Source organism: Branchiostoma belcheri, unplaced genomic scaffold (assembly GCF_001625305.1).
Source record: "Branchiostoma belcheri isolate BF01 breed outbred unplaced genomic scaffold, Haploidv18h27 scaffold22, whole genome shotgun sequence".
In the NCBI taxonomy this organism is placed as follows: domain Eukaryota; kingdom Metazoa; phylum Chordata; class Leptocardii; order Amphioxiformes; family Branchiostomatidae; genus Branchiostoma; species Branchiostoma belcheri.
In genome coordinates this window covers 2821223-2837659 of record NW_017803713.1, presented here as the reverse complement: position 1 = coordinate 2837659, position 16437 = coordinate 2821223, and positions in this window count along the sequence as shown.

Below are 16437 nucleotides of genomic sequence, written 5' to 3'. Positions count from 1 at the left end.
GTATCTTAAGTGGACATTATGAATCAACGTATACAAACACGATTGTGTCAAAATTTATCTTTATGACTTCTATGAAGTGTCCTAATTTGAATGTATTTAGAACTATACGCGTAGTCTACGGATAATGGACAAGACACGATGATGGGTTATCAATAGCCTAAGGCTTATGAACATTCTAAATCAAATAGCGTTAACGAAAAGAGTAAATCGATCACTAAATTGTTAAGAACTTAGATATGAACTACAGTGATAAAATGAATTACCACAAAATTCTGAAAAGTGAGAATATTGCTCAAGAATCACATGGTACTAATGAGTGGCTATAACTTTTCCCATTCATTTTCCGTCACAATTCATGATGTATCGATTTTGTGATCTAATTGCAGGAAAATTCGGTCCATCCTTTGTAACTGTGTCTCATTTCTTTATGGCTCATAAATCTTAGCAAAAGTCACAGAAAGAGATACTGTCTATAGTGCTTTAATGTAGGTTTTCTCAGTGACTTTTAGAATACGATCAATCTGAATACCGAATCGATAGTACGGCGGGAAAAGTGCAGCAAATTGTGTCTTGTTTTCTGCCCTGACAGGTAACCGTTAATTGGTACAATTACTGTCGAAAAAAAGGCAAAGTTCCAAACCAACTTCTACCACATCAGCCGCTACAAGCACGACAAACAAAACGAATTCCTGCTAAGTTGAAGCTGAAGCAGCCATCCCCAATTAACGACCGTTCCACTCCCAGTAGTATTGTACTACAACGGCCATTTTCCAGCAATAGCTAATTATATAAAAAAAAACGAAATAGTACTTAATCACTGACTTATCAAATGATGAACATCGGTATCTAATTGCCCGACAGTAAACTCTAAGCTTATATGGCCCCTTGTTGTTGTTTCTTTTTCCTTTATAGGGGTGGCTGTGTCAGTGTCTGAGCACTGGGAACATGCAAAAATATAAGATCAACAGTTCTAAACAAAATTGCCGTCCACAAACCTTTGGTCAGAGTTTAAGCTATAGTCTCAGATATTTGTGAGACTGCTTGCTTCTAGTATTTTAAAAGTATCTTGAGGAACCTCATTCCAACTTAGTGCACCCCTTCTACCTTCCGTTTTCAAGCTGACTAGCTGTAAGGATTGAGGCTACATGAAGTCTGTATCAGGCAAAGTCGGAACGGTCCGCCCTCCCACTATCTAGGTGTTTCTATTCGTGAACTGGAGCCCCGTGACCAAGACATCTTCAGCTCTTCCACCCATACTGTTTTGTACAGTTAAAAATCGCATGGAACTTACAAGAGAAGGCCACTGTAAAGCTTATTGGCTTGATCCAAAATTGACAGAAGCTCACAACATTGATTATTTACACTTCATGGAAAAGAAAATCTTTGGCAACTTTTCTCAGCCGGTAGGATATGTTTTAAGTTCCATGTATTTGATAGGTTCCACGTGAGTGTACAGTCTAGCTTATAATTATATTGAATGGAATCGGATGAGACAGATTATCACCGATTTTACAATATAAGGAATTCATGATCACAACAAGTATGAAGCATGAAAATAGATCTGAGTGTGGATATAATGAACCGGACAATTATTGCACGAATTAAAACCGCTACATTTCAAGTGGATGGTCATAAGTAACGCTAACTGCTAACAAAGAGGAAGGACTGAGTTGCATTGGTACTTTTATGCTTTCTTTTAATCGCAATGAAGCTTCTGTTTTGTACACATGACTGTACGCACGTTGGTACTCGTACCTGGGCTGATAAACACCCATAGAACTCATGCAACGTCTCAGACCAGACACGTTGTAATATCCCGAAAAACGGATTCCACGACACTTTACTAGAGACTTAAATTTATAAGTCCAGTAAGATAGTTGTAAAATGTCAGGACTTCTACTCTACTTGAGCATGGAGTAAAGTAAAAAACTAAAAACCAGGTAAAGCTGTTAAAAGTTTCAGAAAGCTAGTCTTGCCCTTTGCGATTGACATACACAGACGGCGGTTGTACGTCTGCTTTAGCTTGCTAGATTGATTCCGAACTTTGAAGGCTAGTCCCTTGCTTCTCTGATTGATCTTAGATCGTGTCCACTTTCCTTTCGATATATCTGTTTACTTCAACTGTGTTATATTTGTAAGTGGAAAGTAGTAACAGCATGTGCGCCCCTTTTTGCAGACGAAGGTACACGTCAAGAACTAGTGTGCAGTACACATATACTGTGAAAATAACCACTTCATGATAATGATTATTAAAGAAGTTTGCATCAAGAACCAGTTCAGACAACCTCGAGCCATTTGATTAATTTTTCGGATTAAAGCCACCATTATGGAGTGAGTTTATAACTTTATTTTACTATAGACTATCCCCAACCCAAACACTGTCGGTAAATTTCACTTGAAATAGCTCTCGTACATTGAGGCGCTGGAGGTGGCTGCAACTTGCAGAGTTGGAACTATTGCACGTAACCTGCATTCTACAAACTAAGCAATTGTTAGCCTTTTGCTGCGACACATGTCATAGACTGAATGTGCCGTTCAAATATTCAAGCTAATAACATGGCGTCATCGTGTGTTCTTTGTTTTTGCTGATTTATCTCTGCAAAACGACTGCATTGATGCTCGTTTCTGAAGTCTGGTGATCTAAATGATTTGTACCAAGATAACTGGTTCAAAGGTTAGACGGCTCCAGACAGGCGTACCTGCGATTTATATTCGTGTGCTTGCTTCAGGCATAGATTACGACTATGTGGCAGTCTTCCAACAGAACCAAAATATAGCACAACCATGGCTTCAGACTCAGTTCTACTGCCAAACCTGACTAAATAGTGGCATAGCTATACTCGCCTTCCAGCGTAGTTTATGCAGGTAGTTATTTCTTACATTTTGCAGACACGAAGCCCATAATGAAACCCTTCCATGTGCAAGCTTCTCCATGTATATTTGACTGTCCAAGGCGATATGCCTGTGTGTATATGTATGGTCCCCTCCCTACTTAGAGTATACAGTGTATTTGAAATCCTACTCTGTGTACTAAACATATTTTCTTTGATAACTTTGGTGATGCTAATTAGTTATGGCAGTATTTGTAGTAGTCTAAAATAGTTGGCAATTTTGCAGTGTTACTTGCTGAGCTTTTGATACAATCCTCAACACAGTATTATCTGTTTGCCTTGTCAATACTTCAAACTTACTTCACCTGACTCTACCAGTAGATCTGAGTGGTATTTTTCGTGTACTTAATTTGGGATGTCTTTTCTATATCATTGGACTGAACAAAGACAGACAACAAGTTGTCGCTGTTAAAAATATTAGAAGTTAAACACATGATTCTCAGATATTACACAATGGAATGATAGCGTAGTCTGTGTCCGTTATAAATATACACTGGTACTGATATCTTTTATATTTTTTCTCAACTTTTGTGGCGTTGTCGCTATCTCTCCGCTACCTAGTCTAGATGCTAGATGTGTTGACAAATTCGGTGTAAACTCAAAAGTACGTTCATAAGTAAGGCGTGTATATGCTGTTTGGAATCTACCTTGTAAAGTTTCGTAATTGGTCAAAAGAAAAAAGCTAGTATGACAACTTATCCACAGCTGAGCTCTATGGACTTAGAATGAAGGAATCGAAAAATTTACACATTCGTAAGAGCCCTGGCAAAAAACATTACACGCGATAAAGTGAAAATATATCACGCCTGGGCTGCACTAAGCAAGATAACTGTGGTCTTTAGTTATATTCAACTACTGCCATGTTGGCCTGTAGTCGTTGTGACAGCTAGCTGGTGGATTTAAAACACCAACTGTTGTTGTTGTTGTTATTTCCAGTCTTTCAGCTGTTTTTTTTTTTTTAATATTTCTTAAAAGGTGGTTCACAGCTGAGATAGACTTTGAATCAATGGACATTAAGCAGCATGTCTTCTAAGAGGAACGTTTACGTGTTTACATTGGCTGAAAGTACAAAATACATAGAGTCTAGAAGGAAAGTTTCCGACATCTTGATTTTCTAAGCCACACACTTTCGAACTCTGGCTATGTTGTAAGCACGTACAGGGTATTATGGGCTTCCAAAGGCAAATGAAATGGTGCAGGCTTGCCCAGCACTACATGGTTGTCTCTACCATGGATCCACACAGCATTAGCTAGCATGTTGTGCATTTCATACAGATATTACATATTGTATAGAGAAAGAAACATGTATTTTCCCATTTACTATCAATAACATAATGTCTAGATCTATTATTTTTATTTGATTTAGAAATTTGGAAGTTAGATCAAAAGTTGTTTAATATGTCAATAGACAATGGCACTTGGCTATTTGGACTTTGAGTGAACCCATGAAGTTTCTTTTCACAAAAGAATCAACAATTACCTAAACTAAATCTGGAAGAAAATATGATAGAATCTTCCCTTCAGGATTTTTGATATCTCAGTGGAAATAAGATGTGGTTTTGCTATTTATCTCCGTTGTTGCCGAATGGGAGCTTTTGCCTCTCCCTTGAGTCACTTTGAACAAGTTTGACTGTGACTATTTTCCATTGTTTGCCATATTTCATCCTACTCGAAAAGGTTAACTTAAGATCACAGCTGAACACAGAATTATTAAGGTTCAAACGTGAAGTGGGGAGGGGGGCAGTGTTTTCTTGTCTGGGAAGTTTCCTGACAGGTCAAATCTACTCTGATCTCGTCTCTCGTCCCTTCCTGTGGTGTGAGGGTTTTAGGGGCCCTTTTAGTTTAAGAATGAGGGGATAAACAAGAGGCCCACCCTGTACCCATGCCTTCTTTGAGTGGACACAATATCTGTAGACAGCATGTCTTGGGAAGGGATGCCATCATCATTTTCCATACCAGCATTTCGCCTTTTGTGGCCGTGTGATTCGAATAGGCGACTACGAATTGCACGTGCTGATGCCATGACGGCCATTTTGAATTTTTCAGTCTAGCCGCCATCTTGGATCGTGCTTTGTAAATTGTTCACATATGAAAATTAATAACAGGCATTAAATGCTTTTGTATGTAGAATACGTGACGCTGGCTGCTATACAGTTTGGTTGTTTCAATTTGTGGTCATAAACGCTGCTGCCAATACAGTCTAGTATGTCTGTATGTAGTGGTTATATTTCCAGTTTTTGAGTACAGATGGGGTTGACGAACAGACGTTTTCCAATACTTCACCACACCAAAAACCGACTCGCCACAGAATACAAAGTACGCCAAGTAGGCTCTATGGGTTAACGTCTATGGTTTAACGTCAAGGGGAAGTACATTCGACTACAGTGAAGTAATGATCCATTATCTGTTTAGTCAGTGCAGCACTTAATTTGCAGATTGACTGGAACACCGATGGTTTCAGGTGTTTTACTTTCCTCTCAATCACAAAACTCGACTTCACGTTCGTCACATTTGTGTTATTCAGCGGTGCTCAATCATTTAACGTAAATAATTAGATAAAATGGATCTGTGTTATGCTGTGTTATGCAAAACATTCATTTGGGAAAGGTTTGAAAACTAAAGTACTAGTACGTACACAGTCACAGTGACAACCATTAACAATAATGAATGTTCCTTTTCCAGATTGATTCTAAATCGGGAGACTCGAAGTTGTAAAGAATGGCGATATAACACACCATTACAAGAACATAATGCAAGATTCATCCAATTAGCAGCTATAATTAGAAGATGCAGTGTACGCTTTCTGTAGAAATGGATTAGTCAGTGAGGGAGTCTTAGCACGTGGCATGCAGCAAACATCACACAGGCTGTAATTCCTCTTCTCTTTACACTTGATTCACACCAAATATAACGCTGACACATCTAGCTATAATTTAACCATACCAGTCTGTATTTTCTGAACCATCAGAAGAAAATATATTGGACAGATTCTTAAACAAAATTCTTTTGCCAATTTTCTCTGCAGCTACCATGTTTTGCAAAATGTTGATACTGTACACGAGCAATACTTTGAGTATGTACTGCACACAATGTTGTATGTTGTATGTTGTACTGCACACATTAAAAGGTACAACCTCAACAATAGAGAGGCACTGTTTTAAAATGATACCCAATATTAGAATGAAGGGTGAAAGCATCTTATATGCTGAAAGAGCACACGCCACTAGGCGTGCTCGTAACGGCTTTTGCACAAAGTGTTCAGTCGACTTGAATAAAAGAGCCATATGAATATGTCTGCCTTGCTATTTAGTTTAACTGCCGTTTTTCTATCAAACGTCCAGAGACAACATCTAACACATATGGGGGTAACTTTGTCCATGTTCAAAGCCCGCATTTCATAAGAGCAATGTTCAACAACAAGAGAATAAAGCATTCATCCTATTGCCCTGAATGATCAATCCTTAGCCCCAAACTATGTCGGGGTTTCAATAGACCCAACATTTTACCTGTTGTAGGTACAGGAGAGCCAAGTGCTGTAGAAGTAAACGTTGTAAACATGACAGCTGCGTCTAGACGTTGTATTTTGCTCCCCTCCTGCCGCTACCGTCAGGGCATTTCCTAGAGGCATACAGTGCAAATATGGCGTAACTGGTCTTCTAGCTGGTTGAAATGCTGCCTTCGAACGTCGTGGTTATTCCTTCGACAAAACATTCAACACAGTTTTTTTCATGGACGTCGTTACTAGAATGTAACAGTTTTGGGACTGGATAAATGTTCGGGTTACACTGAATTTACCATTTCACAAATGCTGCCGCAAAACGCAATGTTTAAGTTTAGCTTAAACATTTTACAGAAACTCGTTATGTGCAGCAAAGGTATTCATCTAAATCTTCGACAATGGTAAGTTTGAAAGATGTCCACTGGTTTGCTTCGCTAAGGGTAGATAGAAGTGGTGTTGGTTTATTTGGCTGTCTTCCCAGCAACAGCACACGCAACAGTAGATTGATATTCTACATTGTGTCTACCAACAGTTATCCTAGCTATTGTATTAAATGATGTTTCGTGACGAGTCAGATCGGGTCCCTTGGCATTCGTAAAACCCACAACCGGCAGTGCAGTGTTACAGTTGATACAATAGAAAGCCTACAAAGTAGTAGGTTACTCTAATCATGGGATAATACCGAAAATGTATAGGTCTGCGCTGTCTGTAATGTATAGAAACCCGTCTGGCACACAAGAGACACACAATTACCGCACCTATAACTACTCTTCGTTAAGTTAGTCACGTTCATGTTGGGTGAATGGTTATATCATGTTCCCAAAATAGTTTAGGTCTTGCCCATATTAAGTCATCACTTGAAAACGGGTCTTAAACGTAATAAATATATTTGTGTGTGTTTGTATGTGCGCGCGTGTGTGTCTTATATGTATGTGTGTGACTAGGACAAGTCGATGATAAACATCGTTTGGGTCTCAATCTCGTCTGCTAGGAGCAAAAAGAAAAAAAAAGACCGTCTATTGTTTATTCTTCCTTCCAGCCTAGACAATACAACAATAAACTCAAATGGATATTTTGAAACCCCGACATAGTTTGGGGCTAAGTTGCACTCGACATTTGTCGTTATGTGGTGCATGAAGACATGAAGTAATTTCTTTTCTTGTCAACTGAACGCTTTACCCCATCCTTACTCAAACTAAGAGGACTTTTCAAAATCTGTAACTGAACCACGCCTCACTACACGGGTATGTCTGGCACATGGCGTCGTTCTTTCAGAGATAAATCGACAATGTACCAGACGCCTTGTCTTTTATTCAAGTGTTTATTATACGTTTATCCTTAAATGGTTTGAATTTCGCATTGGAATGACGTTAAACTACTTGTCTTAATTGATGTAGAAATTTCTTTGTCTGAAATCCTGCAACTTTGGCTGTGGTTTACTAGACTCTCGGGGCAGGGAATATAGAAATTATAGCTTACTCAAATATGACTTTCCGATGTGCACAGAAGCTGCTAAAACTATAGAATCATGAATACCATGGTATAACAGCTCGCACAACTCCATTTTCTGTGACACTCTGAGACAAATCTACACGTCTACTAAGCGTTACAGTTTAATACGACCATTGCTTCACACCAGCCGTATACTTGTCCAGGGTATTCGTCGCTAGTTTAAACAATTTTGTTTATATTTATACAAATTAGGGTCGTCTCCAGGATTGAAAAACGACCGAACGATACTACACTACATTCTGTCTGTTGGATTGAGTTGAACGATCGAAGTTACGCAAAATAAAACTGTCACAATGGCATGATTACCTGAACATACTGACCAGACTAGAGGCACACCATAGTAGCGTAGGGGTCCGACAAAGGAAAAGTTATCACTTATTCAACGGTTGGTTGTGCATGTTATTTAACTTAAACTGGTAAAGTTTACGAAAAACATGAAATAACACACAGAAAGGTCGATGATAGCTATCGCATCAAAGACAGTCAAATGGTAGCGATCGCAACAGAGCAATGATAACTTCATCACAGTATTGGAAAGTCTCTATATACATGTAGTAAAGCATTTTGCATGATATAGCACATTGGGGCAATGTTGCTAGCATGCTGAAGAGATTTGCCATCGGTACTGATTTTACGTCAGCACCGATTATAATCATCGCAATATTAAGAAATTATTCATCATAAATCGGTGACAATTGAGACTTGGATTGCTATTGTACACCCTTCGTTGTACATACTTATAGTGGGATTTTTTTTTAATTTGAGACACGTGCTTGTTTACTAGATACGACACGAATAAAAAGCATGCCAAAGACGTAGTATGCTTACATCGGTACTTCATAAAGACATTTTTGAGCAGTCGACTACGCATCCGTTATGTATTTGTAGAAAAACAACAAATAAATCGTCCACCAAGATTTTCAAAATGGTAAATTTGTAACCTGTAGATATCAGCTTGCTTATATGGTACAAAATCTAAAGTTTTGTTAAGATGCCAGCCAGATTATTGCGTGGAAATACATAAATTATCAAACTTTGTTTGTTATGTATTAACACTACGGATACCTTCCAATCCGAAAATGGAAATACTTCATGATCAAGTGATGTAATAGCCATCATATACCATTATGTATGTACACACACCACACACATTGTCAATACCACATGTTAGTATAAGACGTCGTGAACTCTAGACTTGGGGAAACCTGAGTTTTAATATTTGCTCCACCACATTCATAGTCGAACACTTACAAAGGTACTCTCACGGGTTAAAAGTCAACAGCAAACATTACCAAGAGATAAAATCATAACAGGTTCATTTGCAATGAATCTGAAAACCATTCACCACTAAAATCCATTCGGCAAAATCACGCTGAATGGGAGAACCCGAATGCTATTGTCAGCCTTCGGATTCGAGAGTAGTACAACAGAACTGGATTCGAGATAACGAGAAGACCAATACTTCACGTGCGAGAGGTCACATTAGCTCATGCAGCACCTCAATTGTCTTGATTGGGAGGGGTGTGTGTGTTTTACTTAAAAAATAATCCACATGGTAATGTCTCCAACACGTTGCCGTCACTTGTGTCTCACCATGTATAGGAGGAACGCTGCGCAGTTTGCCACAACGTTCACGCCGCCAGCAGTATGTAGGAAGGAACAAAGCCAATATGGCGGATATGGCAGCCTAGACTATAATATCAGGGAGAAGCTGGCTATACCAAATGCGATTACACGTAAACTATGCCTTCAACCGCCACTAGCTGTAGTGACGAACTGAATCGAACGCTTCCTCAAGGTCGTGTGTTACTGTCTTCGACATACAGGTCCGTCTATAAAGCGCAGGCATTGCTATAATCATGCTTCTCTCACCTGAGTGCTCTGTACGTCAGGTCTGAATGCCGGTGCGACTGTCGTCTGAAAATTTAACGGTACTTGGCAGCCGGCCAAACTGCCACCTGGAAATTGTGCGAGGGCATTGGTGTTGTGCAACACTCTCAGTCAATTTAACAATGCGCCAGGTCAACCTGTATTGTGGCAAGGGGATGCCCGGCAGGCGCACCGCAGTGTGCAATGAAAGAAGTTATAAACCTCACTTCCTGCTGAAAATATCCCACAGATGTACTGTAACTGTATCATGGAACAGCAGTTTTTACCATACTGACAGATAACCAACAATAGAGATACCTCTCGCTAAACGCTGTTTTAGCTTCCAGAACTCGACGCTGTTTTAATTATGCGTGGATAACCGCATGTCGATAACTTACCTGTTCCCTTTTCTACGTTTTGATAACATTTTCTACTGCTACAAGCCCGTAGTTACGTAGCTCCACAGGTAATGTCAGCATTGATGGTCCTCCTATTTCCTATTGAAACAGGACGAAGAAAGTTGATGTTATTAGTCAATAAGTGTCTGGAAGAAAATAACATCATGTCACATAGAAGGTGGGGTTCGGTCGTGAATAACAGAGAAAACATAAACAACATATTCATCAAACCAACACTTGAAAACCCAACTTGTCCGTGTCCAATCAATGACTTACCTCCTTGGTCCAATTATGTAGCATGACGAGCTTGACAAAGTCCAACACACCTTCCGTACCCCTTCACTCTCCGTAATACCGGTATATCCGGGGAGACAAACAGGTGCAGATAAAATGTCTTTCAGGCACATCTGGAAAATATCGAATAATTGACGACTTTCCCTGAACTGGTCATTCTTCTTCTTCTTTTGTTGCAGAAAGTAATTCAAACCTTGGATTATAAATCCTCTCTGATGGCACAGAGATTAAAACCAATCCAAAAGGCTGGCAATCTTTCAGAGCAGAGAAGAGAAACTTATTATTCAGCCTACTGTCAGACATATCAACCGGAAGTTGGTGATAAACGCTGTATATAGATATCTATGTACCTGCCCTTTGTTATTGACTTTTGATTGGAAATCAAGACGAGGGCAAAACCTTGATGTCCACGTACGTTATGATATTCAACAAGCAGCCTCCTGACTACAAAACTTGTCAAACCAGCGCCTCAGGCTTAACGGTCTCACCTGGGTACTCTACAATATGAAACCTTGTATCTATTCATAAGCAAAATCATCGAGATTTATTCAACAGGATCCCCTGTCACTATACTTTACGTTAGAAAATATGTTATGGAGCACTTGATATTTTTTCCAAAAGGAGTAAAGCTTTATTTTCCTGGACATTGAGCATTCTCTCTGGTATTGATCGTAGCTATCGTTATCAAGCATTTGATACAAATTTTATTTCTGTCCCACTGATACAAAAAAAATGAACAAGTACTGAACATGTACATGAAAAAAAATAACGACACTTATGACATTACGGCGTACAGACAATGCAATCTTCTTATCTTGATTATAGAGGAACGTGCGGGGAACACTGAATATTTGAGCCGTCTAGAATATTCCAAGCTGAAGTCCAAGACAAAAATGAAAAAAAAATCAAATAAAAATTTTATTACGAATACCTAGAGAGGTTACCGGTATCTTTGGGTATGATAAGGAATCGTAGATGTGTGAACAGTTTTGTAGAATACTTAACTGTTAATCTGCATCTTCTGTGCGGAGACACGTCGGAAGCGTCTGGTCGGGAGCACGTCGTGCATTCTGATGGGCAGATGTGGTATCGATCTGCAGTTGTCTGGTCAATGATGCAGTGACAGACATGACGTCTGCGACTCTGCACCTTCATCGCCGCACAGTTTCCAATACAAGTTTGTTACCCCCCGATGATGTAGTCAGTGACCCGACCCAACCGTCCGGAGTAGCCTTTATAACGGTGATTTCACACACCGTCATTGGTAAATGACCATTCCATGCACCCTTTGTGTCATAAATGTGATAACTTACCTTACGATGTGTCTGAAGTAAAGAATGAAAAGGCAGAATATTCTCGTGGTTGTCAGTGAGGATGGTAATTATTATTGACGCTGCATCTACACGTCGTGTGGATCGTTCACTTTGTCCGATCTCGAAGCATATGTCTGGATGGAAAATCGCAACGTTAGCTCGCTGCACCGTTTTTCTGACCCGCAACTGTTTTAAAATGGTACAGTCAGGAACGTTACGTTAAATGCCAGCATCTTCTTGGATGCTATTGTTTGTCCATTGTCAGCTAGCTTACCGGGTCGGCGTCCTCCGCACCACCCGATCTCCCGAGCCGCGCCCTTTCCGTCTGGACCCGGACTGCCCACGCCTGGCGCCGCCAGCTGTCCCCCTCGAGAAGCGGGAGATGGCCGGAAGCCAATGTCCTCTCTTCAGCAGCTCTACGTAGCAGGCCCTTTGGCTTTAACTTTGATGGTAACTTTATTGCACAACAATTGTATAGATACAACGCATGGCAACTTCTAATATTTAACGACACATTCGATATTATTTCCTGTCCTACATGCATTCACTGTTTGCTATCATATTTTAATTGCAAATGTAGATGGGAACCATCAAAGCACAGAGAAATCAGTAAACAGTACTTCATCAGCAGCCAGAAAGCACCGATATAACATAGCTGCACGGGGAGCCTGGTGTGGAGGCTAATAAGGCGTCCCTTCCTCCTGACGACGCAGCTGCGGTGGTATGTCAAGAGCAGCCGCAAGCGCATACCGGACACAATCGAGCTCCTTTTCCCTCTTTACCCCACACCTTTTTTGTGGTCAAACGTTTCAGAGAAGGGCAGGGGAAATCCGGTCTTCCGCCGGTTCTCCGACCCACGCCGCCCGCCTGAAAACGGCATCTCACTGGCCCTGGTCACACGAGGACCTCAACATTTCTGAAATGTATGCTGCAAAAACGAAGAAAGACATCTAACGTCTGGCACGGTGCCCACAGTAACAGTCCTAACGTCAGAGGGAGAACGACATTTTACACAAGCATATATGAATGAATAAAAATCTTATTGTACCTTTATGCTCCAGCGGGCTGCAAGTATATTCGAAAACTATGCAAAGAATATAAATATACAAATGATATTCGCAATTAAAACTGGTGATAGAAAATGACAAAGATGTGATGGAAATTTGAAAGGAATTGTAACTACAATAAAGGTAACGCACAGGATCGACCGTGTAGATGATATGCCAAGAATAACAGAAGCCACAGCGCATATGACTAGGCCATGAAGTAATACAGGCATCAGAGAAGCATGATAGCAACCGGCAGGAGCCAACCAATGGTTCACAGCAGCCAATACAAGACCACAAGGTCAGAATCACAGAAGGACGGATATCATTTGAGACGCAGCAAGCAATTGGTTGCCTCTGATCTCTTCCAAGATCTTACTACTTTATGTTTTGTTTTAGTAGTGACGTCAAAATTAGCAATAGCTCGAGGCATCGCTACTGTTGGCAGTGCTTGACAAACAAAAGTACAAAAATACAATCACGATCAGAGATATTGGTTTGAACATACGTCTGGTCCACTGTCTGACCAATTGTACATACCAGACAAGTTCTTACGCTGACAGCTTGTTCATACGTTATACAAATACAAATGACATACACCACAGGGTGTTGTACAGCCAGAGCCAGACGACATCATCACCATACATCAGTCTGCAACAGCGTTGTACCAAGTCAATATATCCGTATGGACCAAAATAGATTACCACAGTTCCTTTTCGACTACTACTAAAAAAACTAAAGCGAAAATACACCAAGGTGTAATCACTAATATACCATAAACGAGATTAGGGTGTTTTGTGTCTTTTATTACCTAGTATTTTGAAGAATAATGTTCCACAAAGCTTCATACAGATAGACCTGCAAAAGTTGTGCTCACAATACAACTATTTGTGCCGCAACTATTCAAGCGGCTCTGTACAATCATGTAAACGCTTTTTAAATCATGACAATGAATCTACGTTTGATGAGCCAAATGCTTGTCTCGTGTAACTTGAAGTTTACAAAACAAATAAGGCATTCATCGGGCTTGCAAATGATACTTATATCATAAAAGCAACATAGTTTCCCTAATTCCTTGTGTTTTTTTTTTTTTTTAGTTCACCGGTTTGTAAAGACTTAACTTTTACACTTTTCTTGGGCTTGAGTTGAATTGAACTTCGGTACAGAAGATATAAAGTCGTGGATTTCCATGATTTATAAAGGTTGACCGCCCAAATAACTCATTAAAGTGCATTAAAGTTTGTTCGTGAGGCTGGAAGGTAATAATAATTGTACATAACGTTGACGATGAAATAGTTTCATGCCTACAGATGTACCACAACCTCCGACTGCAGGAACTAGTTAACTATCAGAATGGGAGGATGTCAAGCTATAATCATTTTTATTTCAGTCTTTTTTAAGACACTGCAGTAGCCAGATGCAGTGATCGTGTGTTTCCACTGTCTTATAAACTGTCTGATAGTTTCAGTTCCTGGACCCGGACATGGACTCCGACACATGGATTTTGACATGTAGTGTCTGGATATATACGACACGATTTTGGAAAAGATCTCTGTCTTTTTATAGTCTTGTCTTTCACAGTAGGTGAGCAAATACACGTAATAAGTGTCAAGCTACATCAATCTTCAGTAGTTATCACAATTTTCAACTGTCTCCACGCGTCATACCGTGTTCTCTTCTGCACAAGTTCCGACGAGAACCCCACGTTCTGTCCATGCACAGAGAAGACAACAATGGAATTTTTGATTTCTTTTTAATTATAATAACATATTCATGTAATGTGCGACTTATAAAGAATTGATTTTAAAAAGGTTCAATGATCATTCTTAACAGAAACATCCAATTTGACACCAGCCAAGTTGCACAAACAATAAGATATAAATACAAATACAATCATAATGGAAACACTCCTTCTACCAACCCAACAGTCGTGTCAATCTACTTTATCCATAAAATGGCATCATATCAGGCTCTAATGGACTAATCCTTGAACACATTAACAGGTTGATGTCAAGTTTACAAACTTAGTTTATACTGAAAATAAAAACCAAGTTTTATTAGACTGAATGCAACGTCTAGCAGAAGGCTAAAATTTGTCTTCATCAATCGTACCAACCGGCACTTTTGTTCGTTTATTTCCAAGAGTGTATATAAAGTTATGTGTGTCATTGTGTGCACTGTGCGCGAAATCAAACATGTCTGTTTTGAGCAAAAGCATTTTTCCTCAGAGACACTGCTTGACCAGGCAGTAAGAAGGTAACGCCTTACTACTAGAGAGAACAATAATTTAGTTCATTGGGGAAATATCCTAGTCTGTACCGGCTGGCATTAGGGACACTTCGTGCTCATAATGGCAAATACATAATGTACAGACTTTGGAGCAAAATAGATTTTACTTTCCGTATCAGCGTGTGCACCGTCAGGTGGGAACATATCGCTACACAGCTTACAAATAACCTTCGCAGAAACATGTAATGTTCTTCACGTTTAGTGACCAATGTGGAGAAAGCTGGATAAGAGGCAGATCATTCACGAAGAACTTTAAGCTTGTCTGAAACTGAGAAGTTTGTTGCACACGGACTGTTTAACCATTGCCAAGCGAATTCCGGGGGAAATATTACAGATATTTTGTAGACATATACTCTGTACTAACGTACCACTGGTCTGTCCTCGGATTGTAGATATTTTGGCCCACCAGATATTTTGGTCATTGATTCCTGGCGGTTGTTGCCTGCAGGGCCCAATGTGACAGACGGGCCTGGTCCAACAGTGGACTCTCGGAATTTGTTAAAACTGAAACACTGGGATTAAGCCGGAATGGTAAAAAGCAGCATCACCTTATTAAAATGATTAAAAGACTATTTCTAATCTAGAAAGAAATGTTTTTGTTCGCAAAGATGGTCAAAAATGGTCGCCATACTAATGGCTGTGATTCACTATGATGTGGACAATATTCAGCAACAGCAAAGATCAGAAGTATGGTTGGTAGGACAAACTGTCACTCAGATATGTAAGTTCCGTTTTTTTCTAATTCTTATTAGGAGTGGAGATCATATATAATGGCGGAAGGAGCAGAGCAGGTCAGCTTGTGAATTGAAGTATAACGTGAAGAAGCAAACATCACAGCGAAACAAAGCCAGACTTGCACATTGTCGCCAGACAGAAACGCGACTTTTTCCTTACGATTAGAAAGGAAAATGCCTATCGTGGAACGAAATGGCTTCAATGTGACTCAAACTCAGTCATATTTTAGGGATATGCGAGTCATACCGTCATCTGGCACAGCTGAATTTTCCAAAGTGTTTCTTCTCAAGTCTTCGTGACAAATTTGTCAGGATGGGGATAATAAATGTTGCAATTTATTCAATATTGTCGTCCAACTCTTGATAACCAATTGCTGAAGTTACATTGTACCTTAAATTATTAACTAAATCCTGGTTAAAGCCAGGCAATCCTAGCTTCCTCCAGGCCCCTTTGAGGACTGAAAGAACAGTTGAAATTGGCCAACTGGGGTGAAACAAAACAAGAGATTGTCGAAAAGACCCATCGAACTTATAGTCCATAGTCCTACATTTGCCGAAATTATGCGTCGATATTTCTCGTGACACATGTAAG